The sequence below is a fragment of the Somniosus microcephalus genome, chromosome 25 (genome assembly GCF_052327205.1).
Source record: "Somniosus microcephalus isolate GS21.2 chromosome 25, FLI_Smic_1.0, whole genome shotgun sequence".
NCBI classification, from domain to species: Eukaryota; Metazoa; Chordata; class Chondrichthyes; order Squaliformes; family Somniosidae; genus Somniosus; species Somniosus microcephalus.
In genome coordinates, this window is record NC_141011.1 from 52,576,171 (window position 1) to 52,592,380 (window position 16,210).

Genomic DNA, 16,210 nt, shown 5'->3' on the forward strand with positions numbered 1-16,210 from the left:
CTGCAAGATGCACTACAGCAAGTTGCCAAGGCTTCTTCAGCAGCACCTCCCAAACTCGCGACCCCTACCACCTAGAAGGACAAGGGCAGCAGGCACATGGGAACACCATCGCCCCCTAGTTCCCCTCCAAGTCACACACCATCCTGACTTGGAAATATATCAGCCATTCCTTCATCGTCGCTGGGTCAAAATCCTGGAACTTCCTCCCTAACAGTACCTTCACCACACGGACTGCAGTGGTTCAAGAAGGCAGCTCACCATCACCTCCTCAAGGGCAAGTAGGGATGGGTAATAAATGCTGGCCTTGCCAGCGAAGCCCACATCCCAAAGAATGTCGATTTAAAAAAAGACATCAAGTCCTCAATTACTTCATGCTTCTGAAGTCCAACAACAACAATTTGCATTTAATGTAGTAAAATGTCCCAAGGCGTTTCACAGGAGCGATTATCAAACTAAATTTGACACCGAGCCACATAAGGAGATATTAGGGCAGGTGACCAAAAGCTGGGTCAAAGAGGTCAGTTTTAAGGAGCGTCTTAAAAGGAGGAAAGAGAGGTAGCGAGGTGGGGAATTAGAGGTTAGGGCCCAGGCAGCTGAAGGCACGGCCGCCAATGGCGGAGCGATGACTCGGGGATGAGCAAGAGGCTGGAATTGGAGGAGCGCAGAGATCTCGGGGGTTGTAGGGCTGGAGGAGATTACAGAGATGGGGAAACTCTCATGTATTGCAGGTGCCTTTATTAAAATACTAACAAATTCCTGTTCCTCTGCAAATGTACCTGTATTTATTTTTTTGAACATCAGGATGTTGACAGAGTGTGGGGATTGTTGGTATCGAGCTGAATTGCACACGAACTCCGGCAGCGTCCCACCTTTGATAAATATTTCAAAACTGGCAAAGAATATTAAATATTCGCTGGGCAGCAAAATTTTCAACTTTTACAGGGAGCAAGCATCAGGGTGGAGAGGGCTTTCTCTTCTTAAACAAATATTGGGAATGATTCATAAATGGCCTGAACAGAAAAAATTAAACCGATCTGTTTGTGAGATGTGTGCGAAGTATTATAAATTAATCATAAATCTAAGTTAAAAATTAATTTAGAGTCTCATTTCTTTAGAAGCCTTTTTCCCAATAAGTTTCAATCATGATACAGAATTGCAGTTGAACTACAGCAGCATATAGTATTAATTAAATGTAGTAAGTAAAATAGTATGTAATATACAGGAGAAATAAAATACACACCACAGGATATCCAAATATTTATGACCCGTGGCTTTAACCCTCTAGGGCTTGCAGTAGTGTTTTTAGCAACATAAATAAAAGAATTAGCATTTTCCATTTTCTTCAGGTTGTGTTGCAGACACATTGTGCGCGTTCTCGACTCGGCTCACTTGCTCATTCAACACTGTGCTTTCATAGAATGTCCTCTTCCATCAAATGCACTGTTTCCGAGAAGGTAAAGGAACTCCTCCGGTCCTCACGGAGTTAACGGCAGGCCATGCAGCCCAGGACTAATTGATTTTCTAAGTCGTTTATTTTATTAGAAATTCTCCACTTCGTTTATTAAAAAGATCCAAAATGTTAGGCATTATTCTGCTTTCTAATTAAAATTTAATATTCAAATATTATTAAGGATGCTCAAAAGAATGCCGAACCTTAGGGTGTGAAAGAAAATAATGCAACTTTTTGGGGTTGTACACTGGCTGTTCAGAGTAATTAAAGTACAGCTCTAATGGTGACATGCTTTGCTTCCTGTGAGTACAGGAAATACAGTCTAGTCCATTTAAACAGCTGGCTGGGCACACCATGTTTATTCAAGCACTCCTGTTGCTTGGTTCCCTGGTACTTCAAACGCTTGATCGCTTGACTCCTTAACAAAAAGTTATGGGTTTGATTCCCAGGGCTGCCTGTCTCTAAGACTCACCTGCCTTAGTTGGATGAGCGTTCCCCCGTCTCTACAGCACTGTACAGACTGTTGTTGAGAAGGGAGGCAGTATGAGACTGCGTCTTCCATTGGCTGTTCATATCTGCGGCTCATTCCGCAACCCAGACCATCTTGCCCTCTGCCCACCTTTCCTTACAGAGGAAGAAGGTGTGTGCATGGTAATATCAAGCAACCCATAATAGAAAAAAACATGAAGGAGGCTCAAGTGGAGCATAAACGCCGGCACGGACTGGTTGGGACGAATGGCCTGTTTCTGTGCCGTATATCCTGTGTAAAGACTTGGCACCTTTCACGACCTCAGGACGTCCCAAAGTGCTTTATAGCCAATGAAGTGCTGCTGTAATGTAGGAAGCACAGCAGCCAATTTGCACACAGCAAGATCCCACAAACAGCAATGTTTTTTTGATGTTGGTTCAGGGCTAAATACTGGCCAGGGCACTGGGGAGAATTCCCCTGCTCTTCTTCGAAATAGTGCCATGGAAACTTTAACATCCACCTGAGAGAGCAGACGGGGCCTCGGTTTAACGTCTCATCCACAAGACGGCACCTCCGACAGTGCAGCACTCCCTCAGCACTGCACTGGGTGTGTCAGCCTAGATTTTTCTGCTCAAGTCTCTGGAGTGGGAGCATGAACCCACAACCTTCTGACTCAGGGGCGAGAGTCCTACCAAGTGGGCCACAGCCGACACCTGTAAAGGAAGAAATATGGGAGGAGTGCCTCCCCAGTTACAGTCATTGATACAGCCGAGATAGGCAACTCAACTGCATCAATATAAAGGGCTAACCTGAGGAACCTCATGCGAGGCTTTGCTTCAATTGCATAGGTGTGACTTACTGCAGGTTGCTTCAGCTGATACTGAAGTCTGGTTATTGAGAACACCAGCTGCTAACCCTACATTTGACTTTTACATTAAGATCAGGTACAATCAGCTCCATCGTACCAGCATTGATTAATGTAAGGAACACGCCTAGGATATGGCAATTCTTTGTATTTCTCAGAATATGTTTACATTTCTGTGTAGGTAGATTCAAATAGAATTTAAGCTCGCTATCCATTTATATGCACTTCATACTAAAAGGGCTGCAGATATGAAATAATGTTGCTTGCACGATAAGACAGTGGTCCAACCCAAACATAGATTTACATATGCAATGACCTTACGACTTTTCATTTCAAATAGAGTCAACGGTAGTATCAGGAACCCTGTACAATCTGATATATACAAGGCTGTTATATGTAATCGGCCAGGACAGTTGAGAATTGTTGAATATGACTAATACTCTTTGGTATCCGGCACCGACGGGACCAGGATGGTGCCGGTTGATAAAAAAATTCCAGATAACGGAGAGGTATATCTACTGAGGATATTTTTAACAAACAAAAATAAAAAAATCAAGAAATGTGCAGTATAATTGGGTACTCACCTACAGAATGTTGTGTTAAATGGATGGTGGAAGATGCTTGATTAAGTACAGTAATGCCAGTTGAGGGTAATCCATAACTCTTTAATTACTTAACAGTAAAACAAAACTTATAAACGACTGTATATTGTAATTTTCGGAGTGAGAATTGTGCAGGTTATTAGAGAGTTCCTGTAGAATTATACAGCACAGAAGGAGGCCGTTCAGCCCATCGTGCCTGTGCCGGCTCTTTGAAAAGATCTACCCAATTAGTCCACTCCCCCCGCTCTTTCCCCACAGCCCTGCAAATGTTCGCCTTCAAGTATTTCTCCAATTCCCTTTTTAACTTATTACTGAATCTGCTTCCACTGCCCTTTCAAGCAGCGCGTTCCAGCTCATGACAACTCGCTGCGTGATAAACATTTCTCCTCCTGTCGCCTCTGGTTCTTTTGCCAATCACCTTAAAGCTGTGTCCTCTGGTTACCGACCCTCCTGCCACTGGAAACAGTTTCTCCTTATTTACTCTACCAAAACCCTTCATGATTTTGAACCCCTCGATTAAATCGCCCTGTAACCTTTTCTGCTCGAAGGAGAACAACCCTGAGCAATGAAAGCCAAGCTGCATTATTACTGGCTGTGTGAAGAGCCAAAGTAGGTCTTGGTTACAAACGGTTCCATCAGGACAGTCCCAGTGAAGCTGCTTGTATCAGAATTGATTATTGGTGGGGCCTGACTCTACCGTACTTTACAGTGAACTATTGGCAATTACTCTTTAATACCACAGCTAAAGGCAACACATTTATCCACCCTGGAAGTGGATAGCACGCTCTCCAGTTACACTCTGTGCCCCGAATTTACACCAACAACAACTTGTATTTATATAGCGCCTTTAATGTAGTAAAATGTCCCAAGGCTCTTCACAGGAGCATTGGCAAACAAAATTTGACACCGAGCCACATAACGAGATATTAGGGCAGAAAAGGTAGGTGTTAAAGGAGGAAAGAGAGGTAGCGAGGCGGAGAGGTTTAGGGAGAGAATTCCAGAGCTTAGGGCTCAGGCAACAGAAGGCACGGCCACCAATGGTGGAGCGATTAAAATTGTGGATGCTCAAGAGGCCAGAATTAGAGGAGCGCAGATAGTGAAAATCTTCAGTGGATACATCTGCCCAAGTGGCCTTGAGCTGAATTAATAACCATTTTCTATTTGAGCCCACTCCATTCCCTCCTAATGACTCTTTTAAAATTCTGAGCACTCTTGGTTGACTGTACAAATTTGCAGTTCACCCAATCTTGCCTCCTGACTCAGTGGCTACATTACAATTTTGAACATTACAGTAGGGTAGTGGCATGGACCAGGTTCGGCAGCATTTTATAGACCATTTCACTACAGTTAAAGGGCACTTCCTTGCAGAACACGTATGGGTGTTGCTCTGCTAAAGTATATGAATCATTTGTCTATGTCTGATCCCCTGTTAACATGATTGGGCCAGATTCAGAAAACTTAAAAAGAAATGCCATTTTTAATTGTATTTTCTCCCCATTTTTTTTGATGTCCTCCCAAACTGTGCGAGTGACTGCTGGAAGGGCTCCGCCAGTACCTGTAACTGTCGGCGTTGGAGTACTCGACACAGGCCCTGGTGACTTGCTCATCTTCCTCACCTTGCTGTCTAACCTTCACTCACCACTTCCTCCATTGGCTGAGTTGAGATTGGGAATGTGTCACGTGAGGGAACTGCAGGCTGAGTCGAACGGTCGACATCAGCATTCCACCCACCTTCATGTACTTTTACTCATCGCACAAACTTGCAATATTAATAAATTAAAAAAAAAATTAAGTCTGATTTACCCATCGAATCTTCAGCTGCATTAAGAGCTGGTGGATGCTCCACACAGGCTGATTGAATTAACTGCGCGCTCTGGTGAAAAATGTCTCGGGTACAAAAACCTCAAAATGAATTCACTGAACAGGAGTTGGCAACACGAAGGGTGAGGCCCTCTTTACCTACCACATTCTATAGGCTTCAGGACTCCGAGAGGTTGTTCCATCAAGTGATACAACCTCAACATGACAAGACTGCTGAATAATTGTCATGTAGCGCCACATTTCAGATTCCGTTAGCCTACCAGCGGGATCCTGGTTAGCTGGAGCCCATATTAGTGAAAGGGGGCTTGAACATACCTCACACTACAAGCCGGTACAATTAGAGTTCGCCAAGTGTACGGTTTCAAATGATCATTTAAGACAACGAGCAACATAACTGTTTGAGCAATGCAAACATTAAGAATTAATATTAAATGGAATGACTCTCAGCAACTAGAGTGAAATGAAATCGTATTTTAAAAACTGGACAAAAAAAAACTTTTCTCTTTTAAATCTTATTTGTTCTTCTGTTGATTAAAGAAGGCTGATGTAATTTATCTTTAGTTTTGTTAGTGTTGTATTTATGGCATGGTCACAGAAGATTCATTAACTTGTAGTTAAGATATGTCTGCTGTTAAAAGTTGAATTTATGGTACAATGGCAATAGCAGCTCTTGGTGCTTCTCACCGTGTGATATCAGAGTGATTAAAGTCTCATCACAGCCATTGTGAGATAGATGGAGTACATTTACGCACTTGCCATCCTATGTGTTGGGGGATGGGGCCTTGACTGTCTGCCCTTTTGCAAAAACTGTCACCGACTGACTGTCCAACAAACAGAAATTATTTTTAGAAATGGGTCTGAAGTTTCATCCCTGTTGGCTCAATTTTAAGCTTGAGCTAAGAATTTCATGGTCATTTCGTGTTGTATGGGTCAATCTGCTCCCCCTGGATAGGTGGGGTTTACAACAACCTCATCTTAAACGTGGACTCAAAGCCTGACAGAACAGACTCTGTCTACAGAGTGAAGGCCTTCCACCTGGACAATCTATTTAGAGATGCATCCTTTCCCTTCCCCCCCCTCCTCGCCCCATTGCTTCTAGTGTCAGCTTGGCTCAGTGGCAGCGCTCTTGTCTCTGAGGCAAAAGATTGAGAGCTCAAGCTCCTATCCAGGCCTAGATCATGTAATCTAGGCTGGTGATTCAGGTGGGCCATAAAGGTCCCCCAGCAGTATTCAAAGAGCAGCAGCCTCCCTCTGCCACAAACAGGTTAAGTGGTCATTCATTTCACTGCATTTGTGGGATCTTGCTGTGTGCAGAATGGCTGCCACACTTGCTTACATGACAACAGTCACTACACCTCAAAAGTGATTCATTGCACATGAAACGCGATACAAATACAAAACTTTAAACAAAAAATAGATCTAATTTCATGTGTGCATTTCTTTGAAAATGCGGTCAGGGTTTTTAGCAAATCAACTGCTTTGGGTGATAACTCAATTAGTATTTGTCAGTAAAGTGTTTCTTACAAGACCTCAAATGTTTTGCACAGATACAGCTTTGTGCAGAATGGACTTTTGATGGGCAGTAAAAGATGCCAATTTGACCATATTTGTACAAAGAAGAGAACAATAAAGGGGCGAATAGAAAGGGTTTGAGATGCCAAAGTCCTGTTGATAATAATGTGTTTTTATGGCAGTTATAAATGAAGACAGCCTTTTATAAAAAGTTACATATTTATAAACAGTATCAAAAATGTCACAGTACACTAAGGGCTCTTTCTGATTTCACTGATCTGTTTCCTGCTTGTCTTTGGTGTCAGTATGTTGTTGAAGTGTGATCACTCTGGGATATTTCAGCCCAGTATCTTGGACCCCCATCACCAGTAGCAAAATTCCACTCCCATGTTGGGAAGAAAACTACAAGAGGAATTCCCATTGTCCACTTAGCCCTTTAACCTCCCTGCAGCTGAATGAGATCCGAGATGACCAAGACTTTGGAACAAAATCTAAAATGTTATGCACTCCCTGCTTACAGTGCGGGAACAAGGCTTTGAGAATTCCAATCTAATTTCTCTAAAGAGAATGTACAGTTCATTTTATGGAAACAATTTAGCCAAGTTATGCAGCACGGGTTTTCAGAGTAATTAAAGATCTTTTTTTCAAGGTGTTCGCCGTAAGAACACAGGAAGCAACACAGGAACAGGAGGAGGCCATTCAGCCCCTCGAGCCTGTTCCGCCATTCAATGAGATCATGGCTGATCTGCATCTTAACGCAACCTACCCACCTTGGGTCCGTAACCCTTAATACCCTTACCTAACAAACATCTATCAATCTCAGTTTTGAAATTTTCAATTGACCCCCCCCCAGCCTCAACAGCTTTTTAGGGGAGAGAGTTCCAGATTTCCACGACCTGCATTCAGTACTATGTTATTCAGATAAAAAGCATTGTATACTGTGCTTGGATTATTTTTTTTAGTGGATCAGCAAGACAGACTATCTATTTTGTAAACTGCCTTGTTTCTGAACTTAACAACTTAGCAGCTGGTAGTGGACATGAAGATACTGCTGGATTTTATGCTTTGATGCAAATTGACAGAACTCCCTTACTTAACACATTGAGATTCAGTTATAGTGCACAGCACTAATTGGTCTCTATCTTTAGTTCCTGATAACCCACTGACCCAGCCCCTCCTCAACCTCCATCCGCCCCCCCTCCCCCACCCCACTCCTCTCCATCGCCAACTGCTGCACATGCTACCTTTTAACAGGAGAGGAAGTGTGTAAAAATGAACTTTACTGGTCCCGCTGTTGTTCCCAATCCCGATGTTAACAGCAAAAGCTCAAGCCAGCCGCAGAAAGCTCGGGAGGTCACGGACATGCATTTTGAGGAAAATCCTGAAGGCATGTTGGGAAATATAAAAGCCAGGAAGGCTTAAGTCATATCACATCACCTCAGATGGCATTAGACGATGACTTGTTGGCAATGTCAGGCAAAAGTTAAACCCCATGTATGTGTGATTTGTCTTTTTTTGGAATGAAACAATAACCTACAGAATATAATGACAGCAGAATAAAGGGGGGGGGGGGAGGGGGGAGAGACCCTGGAGAGAGTAGGACATAATGCGGTTTAAACCACTGTATTTTTCATATTTATTTATTTATTTATTTAATAAATGTCACGGCGCTGAAAAGAGCTGTGAGTAACTGCTGGAAAAACCAGACTGCCAGCAGCTGCTCGTTCAACCACATTACCAGTCAATTTATAAGTTTTTGTATAGTTAAATAATACATTTACTAGAGATATATAACACAGAATTAATATACCAGGAGGAGCACAAACTGGAGTTGAAGTGTTTGCAATACAGAAAAACATGGATACTCCAGGGAATTTGTCAACACCAGTGTAGCACATTGCATGATAGGCACTGGAATGTGTGTTTTGTTTCACAAGTAAGCTATGAAGCTCTTTCTCATGACTGAAATAAAATCCAGATTCCGCATGCATGTGTTTCTATGTCCAATATCCTTATTTATCTTTACTCAGGAAGGGGGGGAATAACCACACCAGTGGTTAAACTACTGTACTGAGCAGCATTGGGAGTTAGGTGTGGTGTCCTCTTACTAGTTGTTCTCTGAGAATATAATTTCCTTGCTGAAATTTGTGATGTGATGTGTAAGACCATCAAATTAATATCTCTGATATGAAACCCGCATAGCTAGAATAAATATAACACTGTACGGTGATAAAACTAGAACAGTCCAGAAAAGGCAGCATTGTTAACTTCTTTTCCCAATCATGTGACAATATTTACGCATATACAATGGAACCTTTTTTTAAAAAAAAGAGTATAGCATAGTTCAAAGTACACGTCACCAAAAGAAACTGGATGAGGCACTGCACTCCATCAAGAGTTATTGACCATTGACATCTCAAGCAATGGAGAAAGCGATGAGATAGAGTCCATGCTGAACATTCAGCTCAATGTGAAAACAGTACATTGGGAGCTCTTGGGCGCCTCAGCGATTTTATCCAGTGAGTAGCCAAGCAACACAAACCGGGAAGGCCCCGGGGGTTCGATCCCCAGTCATAACAGCACAGAAGGAGGCCATTCGACCCATCGAGTCCGTGCCGGCTCTCTGTAGAGCAATCCAGTCAGTCCCATTCCCCTGCTCTATCCCCGTAGCCCTGCAATTTATTTCCCTCAAATGCCTCTCCAGTCTCCCCTTGAAAACATTGAGTGTCTCCGCTTCCACCACTTCTGTCGGCAGCGAGTTCCAGCTCCTCAACACTCACTGCGTACAAAAGTTTTTTCTCACATCCCCTCCTGTATCTCTTGCCCAAAACCTTAAATCTGTGGCCCTTAGTCCTTGCACCATCAACTAGTGGGAACAGCCTTTCCCCGTCTAGCCTATCCAAACCAGTCATAATCTTGTACACCTCTATCAGATCACCTCTCAAGCTCCTTTGCTCTAATGAAAACAAATCCAGCTTCTCCAACCTGTCCATGTAGCCAAGATCCCCCATTCCCAGAACCATTCTGGTAAATCTCCTTTGCACCCTCTCCAGGGCCTTCACATCCTTCCTAAAGTGTGGTGACCAGAACTGGATGCAATACTCCAGTTGTGGCCTAACCAGCGCTTTATAAAGGTTCAGCATAACTTCTCTACTTTTGTACCCAATGCCTCTATTTATGAAGCCCAAGATCCCATATGCTTTGCTAACCGCTCTCTCAACATGTCCTGCCACCTTCAGGGACCTCTGCACATTAACTCCCAGATCCCTCTGTCCCTGCACACTCTTTAAAACTGTGTCATTAAGTGTATATTGCCTCTCCCTGTTCCTTCTGCCAAAATGCATCCTCACACTTCTCTGTATTAAATTCCATCTGCCATTTGTCTGCCCATTCTGCTAATCTTTCTATGTCCTGTTGCAGTCGATTGGTATCATCCTCACTGTTTGCCACACCCCCAAGTTTGGTGTCATCGGCAAATTTAGAAATTCTACTCTGTCTCGACTCAGTTAGCTGTCCTTAGTTGAGGTCATGGCAGGGTCATGATAACTGGCCTCAGCATCCTTGGGCCTGCAAGGGGTCAAATCAGCCGGGGTTCCTGCTCCTGATTGGTATTTAGTGGAAGGGCATAGGTGTGGGTGTCACGTGAGGACAGGATGCGGCTTTTCATTGTGATGCCCTGGCGGAAGAACAGCCTGTCAACACTGTCAACATTGACACAGGAAGTATGATCGCTTGGGTCAGTTATTGGAGGCTTGAGTCAACACCTTCAGAAGAGGAGTGGAGGGGAGAGAAACTGGAGTGGAGAGACAAGCAAAAAAAAATACTGTGTTCTTAACATCGACTGGAAGAGAGATACTGAGACCATCTGATCCAATATATCTCCTTCGCTGTTTCTTTGGGTTGAGAGCCTGATTTGAAGCTGACTGTATAGTTTTTGAAATGGACCGAAACTTCCTATAGCTGAGCTCGAATGAACGCTTTTTAAAATATGCAGTTAAAAAAATGAGTGGAAAAACAGATTAGGCACTTTATGACTAGAGGCATTGGTTTCTGTCATGATTATAACAAATGTCCCAACATGTTTTATGATAGAATAAAAGACTGCACATTGCACTTTAATGTTATTGACATCCCCTATCTCCACTGTAACTATTAGTACATAGATAAATGATCAAAGCAGTTATAACTTCTTTTTTTTCCCAATTCATTTTCATCTGATTAAATTTCAGACTTAAAAAAAAAATTCATCTGAACACAGGGAGTGTTGACTGGATGGGCTGAATGGTTACAGCAGGGAAGAAGACCATTCTAGGATTCGATCCTGTAAGGCAGCACAACTTGCCCGTGTGTGCGGAGGCTCAGGTTTAGAAATCTCCCCCAACGACTACTTGAAAAACTATTTTTTGCACCATTTGAAGTGGGGTGTTGTCAGCGCACAGACCCATATATCTGTGGACGGAGCTTTTCCGTTTAACACTTGGGATTTCTGTGCACCTCACAGGCCTCACTGGCACCACGCACTACTTTCATGTGATGCTGCCATCAACGAATGCTGCCATCACACAGTGTCGCGTTACTTCCACTGAGCCTGCTACTGGCCAGTATTCTTCCACCAATCTTTTAAAAGAGGGAGCCAAATCGCTGCTTCTTAATCATCTTTCCACTAAATATTATAAGGCACAATCCTATTGTCCCTTACAGATTAAATAATGACAGATTAATGTTTGTTTCTTTCACTATAAATGGGTAGCAATTTCATAACAAGTGCACTGTTCCCATCAGTTACACAGCAGGTGAATTGGGATATTAAATATGTTTTAGCTATCTAAATAGAGTTTCACTTTAGCCACTGTACAACAGATACCATTGCATAAAATTACCTATGCACTGTCCTTGGTCAGTTGGGGCATTAATAATAATCTACTAGCAGAGGTGGAATTTCTAGTTTTTTTAATTCTTTATTATTCTTAATGTTTTAACTTTGATATCTGGACTGTTGATAACTGTTTCATGTTCTTCGGTTGCTTTATGTTTTTACTAAGATACTATACAGATCAATTATTTTTATCTTAAAAACAGCTTTTTGTTTTTTTTTGGACATTCCTGAATAAGACAAACATAAAACAGGCAAAGGTATTTAAGGGGAGAAAGAGTGAAGTCCCACACTGGGATCATTTGAAGTGCTAGAGCATGGAGACAGTCGGTATTAACACAAGTGAAACAGAACTAACAGCAGCAACAAGAAGAACACAAAGTAACACAGAGAGGGGTCAATAGACAGAGGAACCAACGCTCAGGAGCTTTTAAATAAGTTGATGTGAAGTTTTGACCCTGCTTTTCCTGCCTCTGCAACCTCATCTCGGATTGACTGACAGCTGTCAATCAATCAGAACAACCCACCCCGTGCTGTGTTCAGGAAACAAAATCTCCTACCGAAATCAAGAGCCTGCCTTCTCGGTTGAAGCTTCTGTCTTGAAGATGCTCTCACCTTGAGTAGAGGCAGGATTACCCTGTAATACTAGCAATGCGGTCTCATTCCTTTAATACTTATTAAGAATGATAATTAGCTCTAAAGGGCCAAATCGTCACTTTCCCAGTGCATGCTTTTTTTTCAAAGGCATTTAGGACACTTGCTGGTAAAAGACGATCAAAGGCAACTGGGGCGGGGAATCTTAACTTTTCCTTTGATTGGGGGTGGGGGTGTCAATTGTGTATTACAGTCTGACCATTTACAGGGACATAAGACCTCAGATACAGGAACAACGCAAGAGGTTTTCTTTTCTCTCTCTACTGCGAGAAGAATGAACAATGCACAAGTTTTGTTTAAATATGTAAATCATAAGATAGGTGCACACAGTGAACAAGACCTTTTAACAGAGCCAACGGTATTGTTTTGTTTTTAAGCTGATTGCATCGCATCTAAGGCTGCAGTGTCCCTTTCCCAACAATCAACTGTCGTTTGTAAATCAACGCCAGAAGTTTAAATTAAATGGCCATTTTGCTTTGGTGCGCCAGTTGATTTAGAGTGGTGATGGTCAGGAAATAATACCACAACACCAACACCACGTACAGAACAGTTGAGATTAATCATTATACAAACTTAAACCAGGTGGAACAGTGTCCTTTTCGTATTGAGTCTGATATCATTGTAAAACAGCCAGGGTTATGGTACACTGCAGAATTTTTGAACCACCCATTTCCAAACTGTTTTTTAAAATATATTGTACCTTGAACATCTTAACTTTTTAATTACTGACTTCTAATTATCCGAACCTGCGATTATCTGGACAAATTCATTGCGATTCCGATTAATCTGCTCTGTAATTTGGAACGGCTGATAAGCAAATATTAAAGGTTGAAAAAACAAGTCTGTTTTTTTGCCACACTTGCTGTGCTCATTCTTAATCAGTTACTTTTAACTATTAATTTAACTATTAATAAATATATTCAGTCATTTTACACACCTCTACACGACACTCTGCAGTATCCTCTTATTATGATTGCTGTAGGAAATATTTTGTGATATTTCAATTAAAATTAAATAGGTTAAAATTAGAACCGTTCAGTATTTACACACGAATCTGACATAAACAGCAATAAATAGATAAAACACAAAAACAAGCCCAGAAAGTACATATGTTTAGCCTCAGTTTTAACTTAGTTTTCCTGGAAAAGTATTTTCTGCTTTCTTGGAGTAATCAAGCTAATATTTGCACAATGTTTTAAATTATAACACAAGATAAAACAGCAAGATGACATTGACTGTGCTCAAAGAGGAAAAAAAAAGGTCATTAATTACTTATGTGAGCTATTGCTTGAAAAAGACAATAAACCTCCGTGGTCGTCATGGATATGACATATTTGGTAGCAAAACAACATAATAATTAAGCAATGGAGCGAGATGGGAAGAGAATATGCAGCCTTAATGCTGTATGTATTTTAAAAGCTCATCAGATTTGGCGTTCTAAATTCGATCAGTTTATGTATCCATGGAAACATGGGCAGATTATCATCAGTAGAATTAAAAATGATAAATTAAACAAGGCATCGAGGGGAGGAAGGCGACGCCGGGTTTGGTAACTTGATTACAAAGTTGTTCTTTAAACAGCGTCAATTTCCAGCGATGGAGGTTCAACTTTTAAAACTAACGTCGGTTTCAAGCGATTCTTTGGGGGGGATTTTTTTTTTTTAAAAGAGCAAGTTTGCCGCCCGGTTTCCCAAATAAAGTACTGAGCGGGGTTTTTAAACAGACGGGCTGCCTGGCCAAGCACATCACTTCGGCTAAAGGGACATTCGGTTTAAATGGATTCATTGATCCGGCAGAAAGAGGAGGGGAGGAGAGGAAACATTTTAAAAAGGACAGCGGGGTGATCAGGAGTCAAACATTTCGTCCTTATTGGCCGGGCAGAAAAGTCTCTTTTACTGGAAGCTGCTCCCAGTCCTGGATAGATTGATTGATCGCTCCGACACCTGTTATAATCGGAGCAAAGCCACTAAAAATGGATCATTTTCGCTTTCTGGTAAATGTGCCTCCACATCTCCAGCTCCCGTCCCCATCAACTGACGCAAACTGCAAATCACGCTGCACATTCTAAAAATGCCATTGTAAAAATAACCTTGTTTTTTTTATTTCCCCTTCCCCCCACCCCATAGTAGTGCAAGAACCAAATAATCTCTGCACTCAAGGGTAATTAGGGCTTGTGATCACTCGGATCCTTCGCACGAAACTTTGTATCGAAGTCAGCCGGCCAAATAAATATCCAGTAGTCTTCATGTTACAGGGGATCAGATCACCCTGTAACACCGATCATCGAGTCAGGAAACGCTGAACTTATACCGAGCAGACCCCAAGGGGGGCAAAACCCTGATCTGGAGCTGCTCCCCTCGTTTTCTGTCTATCTTGCCCTGCATATAATGCGACTGGCTGGTCTTTAGACGATCACGCCTATATGCATCACACACTTCAAAGCCAAAATCGCTCTCACTTAAACTTATCCACAACACAACGTTCCCCCCACGGTCAGCTCTGTCGTGGTCTCTTTAAGTACTCGCGACCCCCCAAATTGTGGGAGGTGAAAAGGTATCACTTATATTACAATATTTAAGACAAGATCGTAAATTCAACTCACCCTCCCATAAAAAGAGTCTTCTCCGTTCTAATCCATATCCCTTGTCAAGACAAGCTAATAAAACTCGGAGTTGATTATGTATAAAATAAGGGGAAAGGGAGATCCCACGGATTTACATACATTGCAAGATCACACTAAACTCGTGATAGGTGGGATAAAAGAGACATCACTGTTTTTTTTTTATCCGTATCACCCTTGTCATTAAAAAAAGGTTTTTAATAATTTGGGAATTAAGAGGAAAGATCCGCGCTCGTTCAAAAGCACAGATGGTATTAAACTCAACGTAAGTGAAAGATCGAAAGAATGCTGTGTGCAGACAGATACATCTCACACATTTAGACAGAAAGCCAAGATCGAATTAAAGTCAGAGCAATAAGGAGAAAACACTATCCTGCCCTTTCTGTCCCAGTCCCCCAAGTTTGCAATTCCTCACTTAGTTATTTAGCAAATAATGAGCGAGAGAGGCGAGGCAGCCCCAGCTTTTACAGAAGAAAGGGAACAGCATTTTAAACTTAACCTAATTCATTGATCGCGCACAGAGAGATACACATCATGTTAGAGAGAGAATACCAAGATCACATTAAACTCGCACCAACACTGAGAGAGAGACACACACACTTCGCCCTCTCTAACCTATCCCTATTCTCAAGGTTGCTTTTTTTAAAAAAAAAACAATTCATTGATTTGGGATTTGGGGAAAAAGGGGGAAAGATCTGAAAATCCTACCTGCAGTTGGGCTGCTTTTCAGTGACTTTCGAAATGTGTGTGTTAGGATGGTTAGGGTTTTTTTTTTTGCGGAGCATGCGCGTTGAACTTGGTTGGGATTTTTTTTTCCGTATTATTGAATTTTGTCCATTTCTGCAACTCCGCGCCTGCAGCTGGCAAATCCCGGCCTGGATTCTCAGCAGGGCCAACACGGAGCGGAGCGGAGCGCCCCGGGCTCGGGAACCCCTCCGCCCATTGGATACAGCGCGTCGTCATGGAGATCGAACACTGGGACACCGAGGGGCGTGGTCACTGCGTCAGGATCTCCCGCGCAGACTGCCGCCTTTTGAAAGCAGAAAAAAAAAGAACCTGAGCGATTTCAACTCCAGTCAAGGCACACAGCAAGAAATGCAAGGCTCAGAGTTGGGCATTGCGAATTCACCCGTTGCAAAGGTTGTTCTCTTGTGCAGTGAGACCTCTGGCAGTGACTGAAGTGTCCCCTTTCTATTTCGATTAACTCTTTTTTTTTCCCCCTCTTGCATTTTATTTACTTTTGCTCCCATGTTCAAAACCATGAGGGGGGTCGAGATAGAGAGAAACTGTTCCCATTTGTCTGAAAGGTCGAGAACCAGAGGACACAGATTTAAGGTGATTGGC

The 16,210-nt window shown here is 42.4% G+C and overlaps 1 protein-coding gene across 9 annotated transcripts in view; it reads right to left on the reverse strand.

Annotated features, from left to right (window-relative positions):
* The window catches only part of casz1 (castor zinc finger 1), a 400,652-nt gene extending 384,827 nt beyond the window's left edge, over window positions 1-15,825 (reverse strand). For 5 of the 9 annotated variants that reach the window (XM_085967446.1, XM_085967450.1, XM_085967448.1 and 2 more), the window contains exon 1: window positions 15,575-15,824. The gene's annotated coding sequence lies outside the window, so the exon portion shown is untranslated. Of the gene's footprint in view, window positions 1-12,152; window positions 14,828-14,848; window positions 15,538-15,574 lie in introns of those variants that run through there. The other 4 variants (XM_085967449.1, XM_085967451.1, XM_085967445.1 and 1 more) reach the window with 3 other exon arrangements.
* Window positions 15,826-16,210: the final 385 nt, after the last annotated feature.